The sequence below is a fragment of the Castor canadensis genome, chromosome 3 (genome assembly GCF_047511655.1).
Source record: "Castor canadensis chromosome 3, mCasCan1.hap1v2, whole genome shotgun sequence".
Classification (NCBI taxonomy): domain Eukaryota; kingdom Metazoa; phylum Chordata; class Mammalia; order Rodentia; family Castoridae; genus Castor; species Castor canadensis.
The window spans coordinates 17,691,212-17,712,329 of record NC_133388.1 but is presented as its reverse complement, the minus strand read 5'-3'; the positions used below and the strand labels follow the sequence as shown (position 1 = coordinate 17,712,329).

Genomic DNA, 21,118 nt, shown 5'->3' with positions numbered 1-21,118 from the left:
AAAAAAAAATAGATGGTGCCTTCTCACTGCCTTCACATGGTAGAAGGGGCAGGCAGCTCTCTAGGGCCTCTTTTGCAAGGGCACTATGCCTATCATGAAGGCTGTCCTCCTAATCACCCCTCTAAGGACCCCACCTCCAATGCCATAGCATTGGTGATTAGGTTTCCGTATATGCCTTTGGGGACAGACACAACTCTTCAGAGCACATCACTTTTCAAGGCTCATCCCCTGTTGTAACATGATTTAGAATTTCATTCTTTTTATGGTTGAATAATATTCCACCATAAATATATACACCACACATTGTTTATTCATTCATCTATTGGCAGACAGTTGACTTCTTTCGTCTTTTGGCTATTGCCTAACGAAGTTGAACATAGCAGACTAGATCAGGCTCCTTTGTATTTTAGGACCAATTTAACAATTACTTTTATTTCTTTCTCTGGAAATAGGACATCAAACAGAGCAACTTAGATACCAGGGCTGTGCAGGCAAGCTAGAACTGAAAGATGGATGGATAGCTGTTTGAAAGGCTAAAGTGATAGAGTACTTGCTTAGCAACCATGAAGGACTGAGTTCAAACCCCAGGACCACCAAAAAAAAAAAAAGAAAAAAATTACCATAATCTTTTTAGAACTATCTCTGGGGTCCAACTGTCAGAGATAGCACCTTGCATTGGTGGGACTGCATGACATAGGGTTTCTGAGTCTATAACTAAAGATACCTTTTACTTAAACCCATCCATTCATTACTCACTTACTTACTCCATTCATTTGTTCACTGGTACCAATATCCAATACCACTGAATGAGATGATAACTTGGTGGTGAGCTGCCCACCCTAAACTTATAGCTGCCAGAGGCAGACAGACAAGTAAATCAACCTGAGGGTGAGAACTTGGGGAAGAGAATATGGCCTACTGTTAGGAACACAAAAGGGGCTCCCCACTTGGGTGTTGGGGGACAGGAAAGCCTTTCTAGAAGAAGTTACACCTGTGATAACTCCTAAAGGGAGGGAAGAAGTTAGCCAGGTAGAGAAGGACAGCCAGAAAAGTGGCCAGGGAGGGACATGCCAAAGCCTAGTGCTGAAAGGATCTGCAGTGGACTTAGATGTGTGCTTTGTGTTGTGGAGTGCAAAGAATCATGACAGCAGGAAAGGTAAAGCCCCAGAGGCAGGCAGGAACCATTTGGGGAAGGACAGCATATAGTGTTTAGGCTTAATATTGTGGCTTTGAGGCAGGAGAACACAGAACCACCTTCCTTTGCAGGAGGCATCCAGCAGAAAATCACAGGAATGGCCAGCATCTTTTGAGTGCTTTCTGAGTGCTGGGGACTGGCCTAGCACTTCCTATGTATTATTTTAGCTAATCCTCAGATGCATGAGGAAGAAACCAAAGCCTGGAGAGAACATACCAAGGTCTCTAAGGATGGGCAACAGCATGCTGAACCTCAGCTGGAAACACCACCCCTGCTGGACTCAGGCTGGCCCCAGACCAGCAGCCTTAGAAATGCAGACTCTGTTGGCCTCAGCCCTCCTGCATCAGAATGTGGATCAGAATTAGCCTCTCCCCAAGTGATTCCAGCACACACTGATGTTTGAATTAGCCTCTCCCCAAGTGATTCCAGCACACACTGATGTTTGAGCAGCACAGATAGCAATTCTAGAGTTTGGCTGCACCTGGGAGTTTTGACAGCATTCTGCGTGTACCCCTAAGTTTACATCAGAATTTCTGGAGCTGCAGCCCTGGGCATCAGGATCTTTCAGTTCCCCTAGAGTAGTGGGCCAAATCCTTTCATTCTATTTCCTGTTCTCTGGGGTAGGGCAGGCTAACTCCTGCAGGGAGAACTGGCCTTACAAGGTCTATTCATTAACCCCCAGGAACTCTGTGGCTTTAAGAACTGGGGCTGACTGGCTGCCTGCCAGCTGATCTGCGACAGGAAGGGCCTGGTGCTGGCTCGGGCTCATAGACCTGACCCTGAGAAAGAACAACCGTGGCACAACAAGCTGGTGGCAGCGCGGGCGAGCTGAAGAAAGGGGGCCTTTATGCCTTTTGGGGGAAGCACACATTCCGCAAGGCTGTGGAAACAAAGAGAAGAATTGTGTGTAGCTCTAATCCAGACGTCCCAAACAAACAGTAAGTCAGGAGGGAATGAGCATAGCCTCCTCCCCCAGCCCTAGGTGACATCCGAACACTCCACCCCACCTAAGGAGCCCAAGGAGCTAGAGACCACTCCAGAGGGTCACAGGGCAAAACCAATTAGCAGGGCAGAAAATTCCCTGAAGTTCTCCTCTGGGGCCTGTCTCTGCCTTTCCTTGAAAAGTTAGGGCTCTGCTCATGACAAGTAGCACGTGATGACTGATGTAACCCATCAGGTGTGGTAGAGTTTCCCCTCCTCTCTCCTCCCTCCTGTGAGGGCCTTTCCGTCCACGTCATCACCCTTGAGAACCTCAAGAACATGTGAAAGCAAAGAAGAGTAAGGTGAAACTACCAGAGGTGTCTGTCAACTTGCTTCCTGAGGATGAAGTGATGAAGCTTATAGCCAGGATAGCAATGGGTGGCAACTGGGGTGGGAGTGGGGAGACTCCAAGTTGTTGCAGACATGAGGCACTTTGCCAGAGTTTCCTGGACACCCACAGGACTCAAAGGCCCTGTCCTGCCTTTGAAGAATGAGTCGGAGGTGAGGCAGCTCCACACTTAAGAGTCAGCTTGACTCAGTTCCATCTAGGGGGCCAACACCAACATGGCACAGGTAACTGCTCTGGTGTACTTCTGACCTGTAGCACCCAATGCTAAAGACAGAGCTTTCTCTATAGAGTCTTCTTTGTAGATTATCCATACCTCCTTGATGTCCTCCTTTCCTGCAGATGATGGACAGTTTATTATAACCCACTTCATGAACACACATGCAACAACCATCTGTGTGCTAGGGAAGGGCACAGGTTGAGATTATGTGTAAGTGGGAAAAAACATGTTGGCCTTGACTAGCACACAGGGGAGAAAAGGTACTTTATGCTTTCAAGATGAATGGGTCTTGTACCAGCTAAAGGAAGGGAAGTTGAGGCCAGGAGCAGGAAGCAAAGGGAAAACAAGCTTCACTGGAGTGGTGGAGGGAGCTGAGAAAGAAGGAAGAAGAAGATGGTATGGGACATGGCAGGGTAGAGTTGGCTAAAAGAAAGCTAAACTGGGCTTGTACATAATTATAATGGAGCATCTTTGTGTAGGTCAGCTGTCACTGTGACCAAGTACTTGAGATTAACAACTCAAAGGTTAACTTTGGATCATTGTTTGAAAGGTTCAGTCCATGGTCTTTTGGGTTAGTTGCTCTAGGGCCTGAGGTGAGGCAGTACAGCATGGCAGAAGCATATGGAAGAGGAAAGCAGCTCACCTCATGATGGCAGGAAGCAAAGAGAGAGAGAAAGGAAGGGGCCGGGGATAAGATATACCCTTTAAGGGCATGCCCCCAATGACCTACTTCCTCCAACTAGGCCCCACCCCTTACAGTTTTCCACCACTTCCAAATAGGCCCTTAAGCTATGAATTGATAAATGGATGAATCCGATTGATAAGATCAGAGCCCTCATGATCCAATCAATCGTCTCCCAAAGACCCCCCCCACCTCTAAACACTACTGCATTGGTGACCAAGCCTTCAAAACATGGTGGACACTTCAGATTCAAATCATAACAATCTTTAGGAGTCAGTTCTTACTTCTGATGGGAGAATTGGGTCCCAAGAGTTCAACTGACATGTTTTATTTATAAATGGGAGCACACTTGGAAAACAGAAATTTCACACATCATTCTGAAAGGTCTGGCAACACTGGGCTCCCTTGTCAACAGAGCAGATGAAACCAGAGCTACTGGTTTGCAGAAGTCCCCACCTTGCTGGCACTGTGAGCATTTGCACTCCTTGGCTCACCCCCCAACTCCTGTGCCTGCTTAGTTCCCATGGGCATTGCAGATTGCTGCTGCTCCGCATTGCAGATTGCTCCTGCTCTGAGTCTTGATACTAATGATTCTCTTTCACTGAAAACCTGTGTGAGTAGGTGCATGTGTGTGTGTGTGTGTGTGTGTGTGTGTGTGTGTGTGCATGCGCAACGCTGTTCATGTACAAACCAGGTACATAGATACACACTCTTTCAATTAATTTCAATTACTATCTCCCCTTTTCAGTTGAGGATGACAAATGCACAAAGCCAAATGTACCTCTCTCCTTGATAGATTTCACAGCCTTTCCAGGTGATCTGCCAAAATTCTAGACAGTATTTGCATTAAAAACAAAAAATACGGTGCATTTTGTTATTTTCATATTAAAGATTTTCCAAATTATCTTAAGGCAATGTTTCACTTATGTCACACTTTATAGCTTTCAAAGCATTTCTTAAGCATTCATGAATTCACTTTATTCTTCCAGAAGGTCTGTGAGGTAAGAAGTTTGGTTCTCCTTCCCATACTGTCTTGACTTAGAAAAGTAAATGACTTGCCCTGGTCCTCTAGTACTTTCGAGGTTAACATTCGGGCACAGGTCTCTAGAAAAAAATTAAGCCGTCTTTTTGATTGCATGGAATTGCAGAAAGCGATGGATATATCACATCATTCCAGAATACTTGGGTTCCACTGCTGTTTTGACTACTCAATAGTGATGAGTCTTCAGGAAGAGTACTGCATCTCCTTGTGCTATTGTATGGTTTACATAAGCAAAGTGTTTAGAACAATGCCTGGCACAAATTTCAAAAAATATAACTATCAGTTATTATACTATTATCTGTACTTTTGGGAAACACTTTTATTAGTTATGGCACAGGCCACATTGAAAACAAAAAGATCTCAAAATATGTTTGTTCAAAGGGGATAGAAGATTAGTTCTCTTTCACCTAACATCTAAGAGGTCAGTGCACGGCAAGGAGACAACAACTCTGCTCCACAAGATGCGTAATTCAGGACCTTAAGTTCCTACTACCTTATTGCTCACTGTTCTGCTTAGTCAAAGTTAGCTTACTTTTTCCTTCTGTTCCTTTCTGTAGAAAGAGGGGAAAAAGAGGTGTGGTGGGGGTGAGCTGCCCCCTTCTAGATAATATAATTCAGACGTTGTACTAACCTTTCACTCATGCCTCATTGGCCAGAACCTGGGCACCCTTCACTGCAGTGGAGACAAGGAAATCCAGTCTCTAACTGGGTCAACTAAAGCTACTCAAGTTTTACTTGAGTCCTCTTACTAAAGGAAGAAAGGAAGAATGGAAATTGGGAACAGTTAGTGGTCTTGGTTCCATGTTCCTATTAACATGGTCTTTGGACCTGAATTTGAAGTTATTAATGTCTTTTGTCATTTTCTCAGCCTCCCTGTGCTCTTTTTGTCTACTGAATGCCTGCTTTATCCTTGGATTTCTTCTTTAGCAAAATCTAGAGATAGCTCTCGGCTCCATTTTTCAGGTGAACAACTCTGGCAACAGTGTGATTGATTATCTGCAGTAGATTGATCAGGCTGACTGTTCATAGGTTCGTTTGCCACCAGCCAAACCTCCCAGCACCAGTGGCATTGGCGTTTTGATCTGGGTTTTTTTTGTTCCTTTTTCTTTTTTTGGTTTGTTTGGTTTTTGGATCTTTTAACAACTTCCTGAAATGTGTTATAGAACCCATACTCCCTTGTCTCTAGAAAGACATTGTCTCTTATGATCTTGGATCGTGAGTGGCTGATTAAGGAAGAATATTCCTTTTATCGCTCTAGTATCCATCTTTGTATATATAGTGGAGCGATCCTTCTTCCCACCGCATGAGGGATATCTACAAGTCCACAGTCTGCAGCTAAAGAAACCTAGTACCATGGTTTAGATAAGTGTCCCTCAAAGGCTCATGTGTTAAAGGCTTGGTTGCCATCCAGTGATGCTATTGGAAGGTGGTGGAACCTGTAAGAGCTAAAGCCTAATTCGAGGAAGTTAGGTCACTGAGGGCATTCCCAGGAAGGAGATATTGGGACCCTGACCTTTCCTCTCTCTTTTGCTTCCTGGTCACCTTAAAGTGAACAACTTCCTCTGTCACATGCTCCTGCTATGATGTTCTGCCTCTCCACAGGCCCAAAGGTAAGGAAGCCAAGCCAGAAACTTCTGAAACCATAAGCTAAAACAAACCTTTTCTCTTTTTAAGTTGATTTATCTCAGGTATTTGTCACAGTAACTGAATGCTAACTAACACACCTAGTCATGGGTATGGTAAAGAGGTAGACAGCAACAAAATCCTGAGTCTCTGTAATCTACTGTTCAACCTCCACATTTTCCTGAAATCACTAAGTTAAGCACAGCTTGGCTTAATGAAAGGATGTATAGATCAATGTTCCATTATCATTGTTGCAAATAATTGAGATTAGATGGTTCAAGGAAGGGAATTGTTTCAGAAGAGTTCAACCATGGCCAGATGATGCCGTGATGAATTTTGCCTCACAGATGAAGAAAGAAATTTGTGTTACTCTGTGCCAGGCACCTACTAGAGGCAGAAGTTAAAGCACTAAATAACAAGTCTGGGACCTAATGAAATTTACCAGGCAAGAGAACTATACCTTAATCAGATCATTTAATTTGTACAAGCTCTGAAAAACATGTATTTTTCTTATTTTATAGACAAAAAAAGTTGAGCTCAAAGAAGGAAATGGTAAGAAAAAATTTGAACCCATGTCTGTCTAATTCTAAAAGTTCTAACTCAATTTTTACCCCATTTTCCTCTAGTCCCTTTCTTTGTTGAAGAGGGAATCTAGTCTTGACTCCTCTGCTAAATACCTGACCACGATTACTGTTAACAAGGATGGAGTTCATTTGGCAGTAGTGGTCAATTTTTCTTTCTATCCTGCACCCCCCTGTAACCACTCTTGTCTGCTTACCTTTCTGTGTGAACCCACCCAGCTGAACCCCACTTCTGGAACATCTCAGAATGTTTGCCCAGGAAGGGGCAAAGCAGAGGTACTTGGCCCACCATGCGTTATTTGCACCAATAATAGTTCTGGGTCTCTAAAGCTGTTCAGAAACCTTTCCAGATGTCCCTAGATATCCCCATTCCATTGCCTTGGCTTCTCCCCTGACTGTCGTTCTTTCCTCCAGCTTTTTTAAAACCCCTTTTTCATTATCTCTCATTGTCACTGTCATTGACAGAGAATCCATTCTGCCTATTGACAGAACTGAACAATACTGAGGCCCCAGGAAACCTGAGGCCCCAAGGTCCTCCCTTGCAGTCACCACTTTTCTTCTCCTTTTTTCCATCCTTTGCACAGCAGGGAAAAGATGTGCTCCTATCCAGGGATGACCTTGTGCTCCCAGTGCCCTCCCATCTCTCCTGGAACCTCCCTCCATCCATGGCTCTCTCTCACACTCAAATCTTCAGCCTCTTCTGTACCAATGTTCTCATCTGTATCTAACATATTCACTCTCTACAATCTGAAAAATGCCCTGACTTTGTCCCATATTTCTGTCTAACTTCTCTCTTCAGTTTCCCTTGCTCTTTCACTTCATGGCCAAGCATCTTGAAAGAACTGTCCACATTGCTATCTACATGGACACTTCCTACTTAGCGTGTGAAAGCCAAGATCCTCATCAGTCTTTTCCATGTCTTGCCCTACTTGTATCCTTTGTTTCCATGAGTGTCACAGTTAGCTGCCCATGCCAGGAAAAAGAAATCTAATATTTATGGTGGATTCCTCTTTCTCATTGCATTTTTTGCATTCAGTCAAGCACCAAACCAGGTGAGCTTACCTCTTCAAAGTCCTCGAATCCTACTTCCTCTCATTCTCCTACCATTGGGGAAAATTGTGCTTGCTTTTCACACAGCTATGGTAAAGGATCCCCAGGAATCTCCTTCCTCACTTTCATCCTCCACCCACGTAGTGGCAGGAGCACCCCTCCAAGGCTGTCTACATATGGCATCTTTCTACTCTTCCGTGCTCCCAAAGCTCCTGATGAAGTTCATACTCCTCCAGTTTAACCATGTGACCCTTCCTGATCAATCTTGTCTATCTTCCCAGCTGCCCCCCCTCTTTCCTCCAGGTGTGCCCACCACTTGGGATATTGTAGTCCTGTACCTTTTTCTACCTTCCTCCTAGTGCTAGTTTTCATTTGTCTGTCAAAACTCGTCTCTTACACCACCTCCCAGGTACCATCACTACTTGGGACTGTCATCTTACTTCTACAGGCTCCATGCTTAAGGGCAAAAGTTGCTCTAGAATGTTAAAGGATGAATGTATTCTTTCAAAAATCTTTAACTCTCATTCACAGAGTTTGATATATCAAGGTATGATCCACTGTAACAACTCTTCAGGGTGTTTCCAACTTTATAATAGAGCATCATTTGTCTTCTAAGAATCACACTTGTGGAGGCTGCACACTCAGCCAATTGGGACTGAAACAACTGTTCCTTACTACTTTACTCCCATGGAGTACCACCATCTGTCCTTCCTGACACCTCCTCTTCTCTCTGGGGTTCCTCATCCATTGCATCATAGAATTCAGCCTGTGGGGTTGACAATTCAGCAGGTCCTAGGACTGGAGGAACAAGATGGGTCCTCCGTGGGGTAACTGCTTGTTAATGTATGGGAGTCTAGACTTGCTGTTGGACAGTGTGGCTTTCCTCAAGGGGATACCAAGGCCACCTTGCACAGACCAAACAAAGAGTCAAATTGCAGAGGGGTTGGCTATAATTCCCTCTGATTGTGTGGTTGACCAGAGCAACAATTCATTCTTTATGGAACGCTTCCTCATTATGATGAGATTTTTTTTAAGCTGTACTTGAAATTTACTTGTTGTTGAATCTGTTTCCTGAAATGACTGAGATTCTGAACTTAATTCTAGCAAAAAAGGGGGAATTTACTGGCTGAAAAGTATACTTAGGTATGCCTGTTTGTAGGGCCTGGGATGACATCAAGGCCTGTCTCTCTTTTTAGCCCTTGGTTCTGCTTCTGCTGTTGGCTTCTTTCTCGGGCCAGCTGTCTCTGTGGGGAGACAGAAATGACTACTGGCAGCCCCTGCGTACATTGTCTTTGCAGCTAGCAATTTCAGTGACATGAAATATTCTTTTCAACAGTAATACAAATTCAAAGGATGGTTCATTGTCTAATACGGGTCTTATGATCCTCCCCCAACATTATTGCTGGGGGTGGGGGTATAGCTCAGAGGTAGAACACTTGCTTAGCATATGTAAAGTTCTGAGTTGGATCCCCAGCATTGTAAAGGGAAAATAAACAAATAAGCATAGTACTCCTGGGGATGGGTTATTTTGATTGATCACCTGGATCTGAGATAGAGACTGACAATCCCACCAGGTAGGACAGTCTTAAATTTTTCTGGCGTGTACTGGTTTCTTAGGGCCACTATAACAAATCACCCGCCAAAACAACAGAAATGTTATCTCCCAGTTCTGAAAGGCAGGAGTTCTACACCAAAGTGTTAGCACAACTGTACTCCCTCTGCAGGCTCTCTGAAGCAATCCCTCCTGGCCTCTCCCAGACTCCATAGCCCCAGGCAATCCTTGGACATCTTGGCTTATAGCTGCCTCACTCCCATCTCAGCCTCCTTCTTCACAGGATGGCCCCTTCTGTGTCTCTCTTCTGTCTTTGTCTTCTGTTCCTATGCAGATCCTTGTTATTGGACTTAGAACCCACTCAATTAATCCATAATGATCTCATCTTCATGTAATTATATCTGCAAAGACACTTTTTACAAATAAGGTCACATTCACAGCTACCAGGTATTAGGATTTGGATATAACATTTTAGCAGGCCAGAAGTCAACCCACTACAGAACAGAAAGAAATAGATAGTCCCTGCACTCCACTCTTTGAATGCCCAGAACCCACTTATGGTATCTTCCATATAAACAGTTTCAGAAATGCACTACCCAACATGGTATAGGCTCCCCACAGATAAAACTGGCTGGGGTGTGTTCTTGGTCAGATCTGGATATTGCTTTTAATCTATCAGTCAATAGCTAAGTGATAAATGCAAACACCCCCAGCATTTAATGGTGGAGAAAAAGTCAAATACTTGCAGTAAAACCCACCTGTATCTAGTATTGATTGGAAAGGGAAAAGGGCACATTGATGTTATTCATCCAATGTTCTGGAAGAGATCTGGCAAAGAGCCACTTAGTGTTTACCCCTCCATAGTGGACATCAGAGAAGGATGGAAACTTCTGGAAGCTGTAGACTCTAGCAGGCCTCTATTTGTAGATATAAGTGGAGAGGTCTGGGGTTGGCCTTGGTGCTTGAGCAATCTTGTACTGTGGTTTGCTGGAGGGGTTGTGGGGAATGGTCTCAGGCAATTTGACTAACACTCTTAGTTGCTGAAGGGTTTGTTTTCTGATAACTGCATGGGCTGCCAAACAGAGCCAGAAACCCAACCAAGTCAGGATCTGGAACTTGGACCCTGTCCTTTCCACGTCTCCTGATACCTTCTCTGCACTCTGCCCTCCCCACTGCAGCCACTTGGCCTCTGCCCTGAATACACTGGGACGAAGGCCAATGGGGCTGATCTGGCCACTGCCCTGAGGCTGTCTCCCAGTGGACAGCTGTTTGGGGGTGGGGAGTGAAGAGGGTGTGCTGCTGGAGGAGAGCCTGGGGAAGAAAGCCCCGGGGCTTGTCCTCTTTCCCACTGTGTTGTTCTTCTTCCATCCTTTGCTGGGACAAGAAGTTGGACTTTTGCAATCCTGAAATGTGACTTTTTAGTTGTCAGCTCAGTTGAATTACTGAATCCAGGCAGATAGAGAAGCTCATGGCTTTGAATTCCACCTTTCCCTGACTCCCAAGTTCAAACCCCAGCACTGACAAAAAAAAAAAAAAAATCTTAAGAGGCTGGCTGGGACTGAAGTGCACCTTTTTCTTATAGAGCCAACTGGAGGCTGACCAAGTAGCCCACATACCCTAGAATCCTGGCAGCAGCTTCTCTTCTTCCTCTCCTCCTCCTTCTCTTGTCCTTTCTGTCTTCTCTTTTTAAAGGAGTCCTCTACATTTCCAGCCTCCCTGGATGTATGGATTAATACACCACAATTGACAGAAATGAGTTTAGTAACTTTATGGTACCTGACAAATGTTACTTCCTCATTAGGGGGCTCAACTCTGCCCTGCCCTCCACCTCAACACAGCCAACTAATTCCAAATACTAAGGATTGTCACTGCTCCTGGTACATCCTAAATTGCTTAGGACACTTTTTTTTTTTTTTTTTTTTTTGGTGGTCTGGAGTTTGAACTCAGGGCTTCATGCTTGCAAAGCAGGCACTTTCACAGAAGGCACTTAACTACTTGAGCCATGTCAGCAGTCCAACTTAGTATACTTTTTGTTGCAACTGATGTTAGGAAAGACTCAGAAAGGGCATTGCATTAACCTTCATAACTGAGAATGGGATAAGGCTGGATCCAGATGCTAAAATGACAGGGTGAGGGCTTTGTCTCTTTCTTGTGCTCCCTGCCCTCCTTTCTACTTTCTTTGCTGCGGGCTTGACTTTGCATCCTATCTGATTGTCATGTAGCTCTGTACTTACCATGCATTTATGTGTAGCAAGTCACTTGTTTCTTGGTTCTTCCAACAGACAGCACAAGGGTGGCTCTGATTGGGCTTACTTGGGACCTCTGCTTACTCCCAAAGGCCATGCAAAGTCAGGGAAAAGACAGTTTCTTACAGGGAAAACTTACTGGGCACACTGAAACAAGTATTAAGAATCTGAGTTGCTGAATACGTCCTTGGTTTGCATTGTCTTGTTGGTCAGGAGCTAGACAAGCAGCCTAGCTTCTGCCTTCACCCTCAGGGCACCTGACTTCCTCCATCCTGCACCATAGCTTTTTATCTTTTCCTTTAATTTTTAAAATTGCAATATATATTATATGCACATAAAAGCCATGTGTTCATCTTAAAGTGTAGTAAAACAATAGGTATCTGTGTCCCTACCACCCAAATTAAGAAACAGATCAGAGCCATTTCTCAGAAGCTTCTGTGTGTTTTTTTCCAATGGTGTTCTCTTTCCTCTTTACCTGAGGGAACCACACAGACAGAATTCTGTGTTCATCATCCAAGTTTTTCTCTGTTTTTTTGCTATACACACACACACACACACACACAAACACACACACTTCAATCTCTAGATAAAATATTGTTTAGATTTGTAAAGATTTTTTTTTTTTGTAATGCTGGGGATCGAGCCTAGGGCCTTCCACATACAAGACAAGTGCTCTGCCACTGAGTTACCTCCCCCAACCCTCAGAAGCCTATATCTGATGCTGTATTTAAGAATGTGTGACATATTCTTCTGTGACTTCTTTTATTCAGTCTTATGTTTTTAAGATTCATTCGTGTTGATACAGGTAGCTGTCATTCACTTTTAGCTCCTGTATGATATTCTATTGTATGATTATCCCTCATTACGTGTATCCATTTAGACTCTCTAGCATGTGAATGTATGAATAGAATTAGCAGTTTAAGGGTAGTTCCACTCTATGACATAATGCTAATTCACACCCACACACACACACACGCACGCACACACACACACACACACGCACACACACACGCACACACACACGCACACACGCACACACGCACACACACACGCACACACATGCCCCCTGATGTGGTTATAACAATCTACCCTTCCACTAGCAGTAAGTAACATGTTTGGGTTGATCTCATTGCTGTCAACTTTAGTTTTAGGTGTGGCCTGTGTCTCGTTACTGCTATAATTTTAATTTCTGTAATTATTATTGAAGTGGAGAATCACTGTTCACAGATAATCTGTTTTTTTCTCTGCTGCAAAAGCCTGTTTATATCTTTCCCCAATTTTCTAATAGGTGGTTCATCTTTTTCTTACTGATTCATAGGAGTTCTTTATATATTCTGCATGATAATCCTGTCCATTTTTTCACAATCAACATAAAGTCATTTACTTTTAATTTAGCAATAAAATAATCAAGTTTATATTTTAAAAATATACAAACAACAAAAACCTTTTCACATGTTGCATTCTAGACATGTGAAAGCTTCTATCTCAGAGAAGAGCAAAAACCTGTGACTAAGAGTTGGTACCTCTTGTTGCTGGAGCCAGTTCCTGTCTGTTTTTATATTCAGATGTCTATTTGAAGTTTGAGATTGCCGTTGCATGAAGTTGTGACTTTTGAATAAAAGTTCTGAATTTTGATGTCAAATTTTTCCAAGAACCTTTCCCAGCTCTTACTATCTTCTGAGAGTTTCTCATTTATCTGTCATATTTAAGTATTCCATCTTTGATGTTTCAATATTAAATCAGCATGGATTTGATTTTTTGTGGCTGTTATAAGATGATTGGTCTCCACTTCACTCTTTTACCCTGTAGTCTGCAATGCTTTCTTGATCAGAAGTCAAGTTTTCATGTGTGAGTATGGGTGGGGCTTTTCTCTGAGCTCTTAAAGTTTCTGTGTTGAAACTCCAGTTTTTTTTCCTCAAAATCCATTGTGGACCAATATTTTTGTTAAAAAAATAAAAATTAATTACTAGGAAAGTGAAATGAAAAAGGGATTCACAAAATGAAGGCCCCAATTTTGTTAGATTCATGTGATGAATCAGACATAAACTTAATCTGTCAAGCGTCTAAAAGCTTTCTCTTCATTCCTGTACTTACTATGGGCCCTCGACAAACAATTCAAAAAAGGATCCTGGACCACACCTTGAGTAGTGCTAATCTATACTGCTCTGTGGATGATTCTTTATCCCACTCGAATGTCACTCCATCCCTTTTTTAAATTGTGGCAACATAAAATTGACCATTTTGATCATTTTTTAAGTGTGAAGTTCAGTGGCATTGAATACAGTCAGATTGTTTTGCAACCAACAGCACCATCCACTCTGGAACATTTTCATCATCCTGAACTGAAAACTCAGTACCTGACCCTCTCCTTCCCTAGCCTGTGGTAACCATTCTGGCAATTTACTTCCTATCCTTCTGAATTTGATTATTTCAGGTACCTCATATAAGTGGAATCATATAATATTTGTCCTTTTATAGCTTGTGTTTTTCACTTATCATGGCTTTTATAATGTCTTCAAGGCACATCCATGTTGTGTCATGTGTCAGAATTTCATTCTTTTTTAAGGCTGAATAATATTCCATTGTATATACGTGTGTGTGTGTGTGTGTGTGTGTATACATATGTATGCATATGCATACATAATTTTTTTATCCATCCATCAGTGGGCATTTAAGTTGCTTCCACCTTGTGGTTATTATAAATAACACTACTGTGAACATTGGTGCATGAATATCTGTCCATGCTTCTCTAGATTGTGTGGTTGTTCCGTATTTAATATTTTTGAGGAAGTGTCATTTTGTCTTCATGGATGTATACTGTTTCAATTTCTCCACAGCCTCACCAACACTTGTCTTCCCTTTTGCTTTTGTTTTTCACAACAAACATCCTAATTGTGTCGAGAGGCATCTCATTGTGGTTTTGATGTGCATTTCTGCTCATTGCCCATTTGTACATTTGCTTTGGAAAAAGGTCATCCAAGTGCTTTGTTCAGGGTTTAATTGGGTTATTCATTTGTTGTTTTTGTCAAGTTGTGGAACTTTTTATTGTTCATTCTTAATTACTGTGGTTTTATAAGTCTCGATACCTAGTAGGGGATGTGCCCCTTTCCTCCAACACACACACTCAAACACATCTGTTGATTTCCTTTAAAAATGATTTGCCATTTCTTGGTTTTTTATTTTTTCTATATAAATTTGGAATCAGAGCTGGAGGCAGTAGTGTATACCTGTAGTTCCAGCTACTCAGGAGGCTGAGGCAGGAGGATTGCTTGAACCCAGGAGTTTAGTGTCAATCTGGACAACATAGTAAGATCCAGTCTCAAGCAAACAAACAAAATTGTAATCAATTTGTTGAGACTCTTTTTAAAACTATCTTGTTAGAATTTTGATTGGAATTGCCTAGAATGTATGTATTGATTTGGGGAGAACTGATGTATTTATGATAGAACCTTTCTGTTTTGAGCATATTGTCTCTCCATTTGTTAGTTCTTCTTTAGTCTGTTAGCAAAGTTCTCCATACAGGGATTTCACATGTTTTGTTTAGTTTACTTGTGGGTGTTTGATATTTATTCAAACTGTTATAGATAGTGTTTCTTTTTTTATTGTCGATACTAGGGTTTGAACTTAGGGCCTCATGCTTGCTAGACAGGCACTCTACCACTTGAGCCACTCTACCAGCCCTGTTTTGTGTTGGGTATTATTGAGATAGGGTCTTGCAAACTATTTGCCTGGGCTGGCTTCAAACCATGATCCTCCTGATCTTTGCCTCCTGTGTAGCTAGGATCACAGAAATGAAACACTGGCACCTGGCTATAGATGGTATCTTTTAAAATTATATTTTCTAACTATAACTTGTGAGTGAGAATGCATTTGACTTATATGTATATTGGTTTTGTATCCAGATGGCTTCCTAAACTACCAATTTTAATGATTTAGTTTTAGAAAATGTTGGGTTTTCTATACAATCATTACCAATGCAAGAATTTTCCTTCCTTTCCAAACCTTACATGTTTTTATTTGCTTTCTTGACCTGGTCTGCTGCACAGGCCAGTATAATATGTCACAGTGGGGGACTTCAGCAGTACCTGCCACATTTCACCATTGAGTATGGTGTAGGTTTTTGTCCTTTTTTTCTTAATCAATGTCCTAGAATTCAAATTAAGACTTTTTGATAATAGATATTAAATGTTATCAATTTTTCTGCACTTACTGAGATGGTATATTTTTCTTATTTGCCTTTAATTTGGTGATATGATGAATTACCTGAATCACTTTTCTAATATTGAACCAATCTTTGATTCCTGAGGTAATCCTGTCTTGGTTATTCTATGACAACTCTTTTATATATTGCTGAATTTAGCTTCCCAATATTCTGCTTAGGATCAAGAAATTGATTGGTCTATCAATTTCCCTAACTTGTTCTGTCTGCCCTTATTTTCTTTTGTCCTGAGGACTTACTTGATCCAGATGAACTTTCTTGAAACTAAGGCAGTGTTCCCTGACTGACTAAGAGTAGTGAGCTTTGGTGTTTATTCACACGATATCACATCAGTGGCAAATGAGATTTTTCTTTTTGAGGCATATTCTCACTATGTTATCCATGCTGGTCTTGAACTCTGGGCTCCAGTGGTCCTCCTGCCTCCATCTCCTGAGTAGATGGGACTACAGGGGATCACTACTGTGTCCTGCTCACAAATAAGGATTTGTGAGATTTTTTTTTTCTTCATTGGGGGGTGGAGGTATCTGTTTTTTATTTTGCAGTGTTGGAGATCTAACCTATGGCCTTGTGCATGGTAGGCAAGTGCTCTACCACTGAGCTACAGCCTCAGCCCCAGGATTTGTGCTTTGCCAGGGTATGGATTTGAATTCTATTGACCTTAGAGATCATGTGTTAATGAACAGTCAGCTCCTGACTAGTTTTGACCTGGACTCAATAAACTCATGCAAAGGACCAGATAGGAAATACTTTAAGCTCTGTAGGCCACATACATCTCTACATTAATCAGTCTTCTCCAGAGAAATGAAATCAGCAGGAGATGGTGCTAGAGATGAGACAGAGACAAAGAAAGAGGTTTATTATTAGGAATTATGGAGATTGAGATGTTCCATGATCTTCCATCCAGGAAAGCTGATGACATGACACACATTCCAGTCTGGGTCCAACTGCCTGAGAAGCAGCAGTACCAGTGTTGTAAACCCAAGGGCAAGGACAGAATACCGATTTCCCAGCTCAATCAGTTAGACAGAGAGCAAATTCCTCCTTCCCCTCCCACCCCTTTTTGTTTTCTTTAGGCTCTCAGTAATTGGATGATACCCACCCCCTTGGAGGGCACTGTGCTTTATTCAGTCTATGGATTCAAATGTTAATCTTATCTTCAAACACCCCCATATACACATCCATAAATAATGTTCAATCAAATATCTGGACATTCTGTGGCCCAGTCAAGGTGACACAAAAAATTATCTATCACACATATTATATATATCATCATTCTCCTTCTCTTTCTTTTTCATCTTCAGACCCTTTAAAAAAATTTGAAACTGTTCTTAGCTCATAATCCATACAAAAACTTGCCAATCTGCTGGTTTTGACTATCTCCCATTATCTATGAAATATAACTGCTTGTGTTATTTTCTAAAGTAAACAATCTATAAAGGGCAAGGATCTGATTAAAAAAAAAAAAAAAAAGCCACCACCCATAAGTGACCCATGCTGCCATACCACTCTCCACCAGATCTGGTGTCTTTCAAAATGAGTACTGGGTTAGTTAGTATGGTGACAAAATAACCTGAGATAAACAACTTAAAGGGGTAAATGTTTGTTTTGGCTCATGGTCTCAGTCTATATTCACTTGATCCTTTCTCTTTGGGCCTGTGGTGGTATAGTACATCATGGCAGAGGAGCTTTTTGCCTCATGGTGGCCAGGAAACAAACAGAGAGGAAGAGACCAGGGTCCCATAATACCCTTCAAGGGCACACCCCTAGTGATCTAACTCCTCTAAGCCACACCTCCTAAAGTTTCTACCACCTCCCAATAGCACCACAGGCTGGCTACCAGGCTTTTAGCATCTGGGCCTTTGGAGGGAATACTCCAGATCCAAAATATAGCAAATATCAACCTGGACACACACAGGCAAGTGCCTAGAAATACCTAAGCATTATAATGAGATTCTACAATTAGGCTGTGGCTCTCTCTTGCTGCCTCTCCTGACTGGCCTATTGTTGGAGATCAGATACAAACCCTGGTAGAGTAGTTCATGTGACTCATGAAATCTTCAGTTCCATTCTGGTTGTAGACTTGTTAAAAATCTATACCAGTGTATATTCCCAGGAAGGAGCTTAACACTGGTCCCGATGGCCAACTTTATTATTTCTTGCAGGGTGGTAAGAAGAAAGGTATTTTTGGGCATGGTACCTCATGCTTGTAATCCTAGCTACTAAGTAGAAGGAGACTAGGAGGGTTGCAGTTGAAGGCTAGCTTAGGCAAAGAGCAAGACTCATCTCAAACAATGAAAAGCTGGGCATGGTGGCAAGTGCCTGTCATCCCAGCTATACAGGGAGTATAAATAGGAGACTTGCAGTCTAGACCAGCCCCAGGATAAAAGGGAGACACTATTCAAAAAAACTAGAGCAAAAAGGACTGGCAGCATGACTCAAGTTGTAGAACATCTGCCTAGCAAGCATGAGGCCCTGAGTTTTGGGGGGCAGTACCCCTTGCCCCCCAAAAAAGATGATCATGTATTCATTGGAGCTCAGAAAATGACATCCCAAAGTGTGACACTTTGGCACGCTCTGTGATCTCTTGTACTCTTGTGTTCTCTTGTTCTTCTTCTCTTGTACTCTTGTTTCTTGCCCCATTTTCTCCCCCAGCAGGCAAGGAAAGACTGTTTGAATTTCCCTCATTTGCCTAACCCAGTTGTCTTGAGTCTCCTCCCCAGGGAAGATTAACCCAGAAGAAGAGACTGAAGGTCAACACCACAGACTTTGTCCCAGTCTAGCACCTATTTGTCTGAGGACTGCTTATCACATGAAATAAACTTTGTCTGCATAACAAGACAACCTTTGTTCACCATGCATTTCCTCCCTTCACCCTCCATAACCTAAGTCCCTCTTTCTTTCTGTAGCTCAGGAAAATCATCTGGCCCTTCTTTGAGTCTCTTATTTTGTGCATATGCATATAATAAATTTGTACATCTTTTCTCCTGTTAATCCATCTCCCACCAGTTTTACTGAGTCTTCAGAAGACAAAGGGAATGTTTTCCTCTTCTCTGCATATTGAACATTTGCTATGTGCCAAGCACTCTAATCATGTATTATTTCATTTCGTCCTTATAACAACCACCTGAATTCCATATCCCTTGACTACTGTAATGAGTGAGCTAAGCCATTAGTATAGACAGATATATTGATTTATTTTCACAGTGCCACAATTTGTTGACTAACAGATAATTCACAAACTATATCAGCTTAACACCTTCCAGTTCACTGAGTACCCTTGAGTTCATTTGGAAGTCATGACTCTGGCCATCATGAATTCTTTATTCCACTCTAATCTTAATCACTAATATCTAGAACACTCAGACCACAAGACCACACATCACATGATGAATACAGGTTACAGGAAGTGTAAGAAAGGGTAAAAGAAGCTACAGGATATAAAGAGGCCATACCAGAGCAAAGGCTAGAGCTGATACAAATGCAGAGTCACTGGAAGTATTCAGGGAAGGGATTAAAGGGCTCAGTTGCCTATCTGTCAGGCAAAGGGGGCTCCCCCATGGCAGGCAGTTTCCAAAGTGAGCATCATCAAGCAGGTTAGCCAGGGACAGAGTCAGAGGTTTTTCACCTGGTGATGTTGTGAAAGGTACATCAGTTAATCTAATAAGATGTTGGGCTGCTGTGTGCCTACATGCACACAGTGCATGTAGTTAAGTGGCCCCCCTCCCCTTTTATATATTTCAGGTGAGGGGGGTTGCATCATTCATTGGTCTGGTGTGTTTCATGAGCTCATAGACCTGGTTTCTGTTAAGAGACTTTTAGGTTTGTTTTTTTTTTTTTGGCAGTATGAGGTTGTAACTCAGGGCCTTGCACTTGCTAGGCAGGCAATCTACCATGCGAGCCTTTTTTTTTTTAGGCCCCAATCCATTTTTGCTTTAGTTATTTTTTGGATAGTGTCTCATGTTTTTGCCTGGGACTGGCCTCAGACTGTGATTCTCCTACCTATGCTGCCTACCTAGTTGGGATTACACGTATGAGCCACCATGCCAAGCTTATTTGTTGAAATGGAGGTCTCACTTTTTGTGTGGGCTGGTCTCAAATCACAATCCTCCTGATCTCTGACTGCTGAGTTGCTAGGATTACAGGTGTATGCCATCACATCCAGCTCTGATATGGTTTTGACAAGTCCATGTGTCCCTAGTTTAATTCACTAAGTTCACAGGTATGATTTTTTTATAATATGAATAAGTTATTTGTCAGTCTGTTCCTCTTGGTTGTGCTGGACAGATGGTGGTTGTTTACTTGCACAAACAAGATACAGAGTCATTCTGCCTTAGCACTTGCTCTCAGAATGGAATAGCTCAGGGTAAATTGCTGTTCTATAAAAAATGGAGTAACTCAGAACAATGCACAGTCTGAAAGGTGCTGTTGCACAGTAACTCGAGGCAGGGCACAGCCTGTCCTCCACAACTGCTCAGCATTCCCTTTGCACAGGGGATAAAATTGAGACCCAGAAAGATTAAGTAAATCTGACCAAGATTCATATGGGTAGGCAGCAGAGCTGGAGGTTGAGTTCATTCCATGCTTACCTGATTATAAACTTGTGTTTGTAATTGCTACCCTAGGTCTCCAGTCCTTTGTGGAGTCTAACTCAGTAGGGATGGTATGGAGCCAGAAATGTGCATTTTAAGACAGCACTACAGGTTTCTGACACAGGTGTCCTAGAGAACTATACATTGAGAATACTGCCTCTCACAAACAGAAACTGAGCTGCTTCTTACAGAGGGCTGAAACTTCAACAACAGAAGCCTCATTCTAGAGTGAAGCAAAATGCTGAGCCTAATCTGGGTATGGTGGTACATGCTTATAATCCCAGCATTAGATAGGCTGAGTCAGGAGGATCATGAGTTTGAGGCTAGCTTGGGCTGTGCAGAGACACCCTGTCTCAAATAAAATAAAATAACCAAAGAAGTTGAGCTTACAGTCCTTCTTTGAGGATAAGAGGTGATTAGAAGTTGATAAATGCAGATACCATATCTCTTCCTGTCCCTCAGTCCTCTCTACCCCCACCTAAACCCCAGAGAACTACACCTCAGTTGAATTTACCAAGAGATATTGCATTTCTCTTTGCTAACCAAGACCACTGAGCAAATACAGAATGATGATTTGATAACTCTCAAAAACCCAGCAGAAGTTTTAGCTATGCTGAGAAACAATTTCATACTTTAATTGAAAATGCATACTAAGCCCTAACAAATTCCTTTTATTTATTTATTTTTTTATTATTCATATGTGCATACAATGCTAGGTCACTTCTCCCCCCTACCCCCACCCCCTCCCTTACCATCCACTCCACCCCCTTCCTCTCCCCCCACCCCCTCGAT

General features: G+C 42.3%; 1 protein-coding gene across 6 annotated transcripts in view; it reads left to right on the top strand.

Annotated features, from left to right (window-relative positions):
- Positions 1–21,118, top strand: part of Dglucy (D-glutamate cyclase) — a 118,680-nt gene that overhangs the window by 37,157 nt on the left and 60,405 nt on the right. For 5 of the 6 annotated variants that reach the window (XM_074067323.1, XM_074067322.1, XM_074067321.1 and 2 more), the window contains exon 1: positions 1,942–2,133. The exons of the other annotated variant lie outside the window; for it this stretch is intronic. The gene's annotated coding sequence lies outside the window, so the exon portion shown is untranslated. Of the gene's footprint in view, positions 1–1,941; positions 2,134–21,118 lie in introns of those variants that run through there. 6 annotated transcript variants of the gene reach the window in all.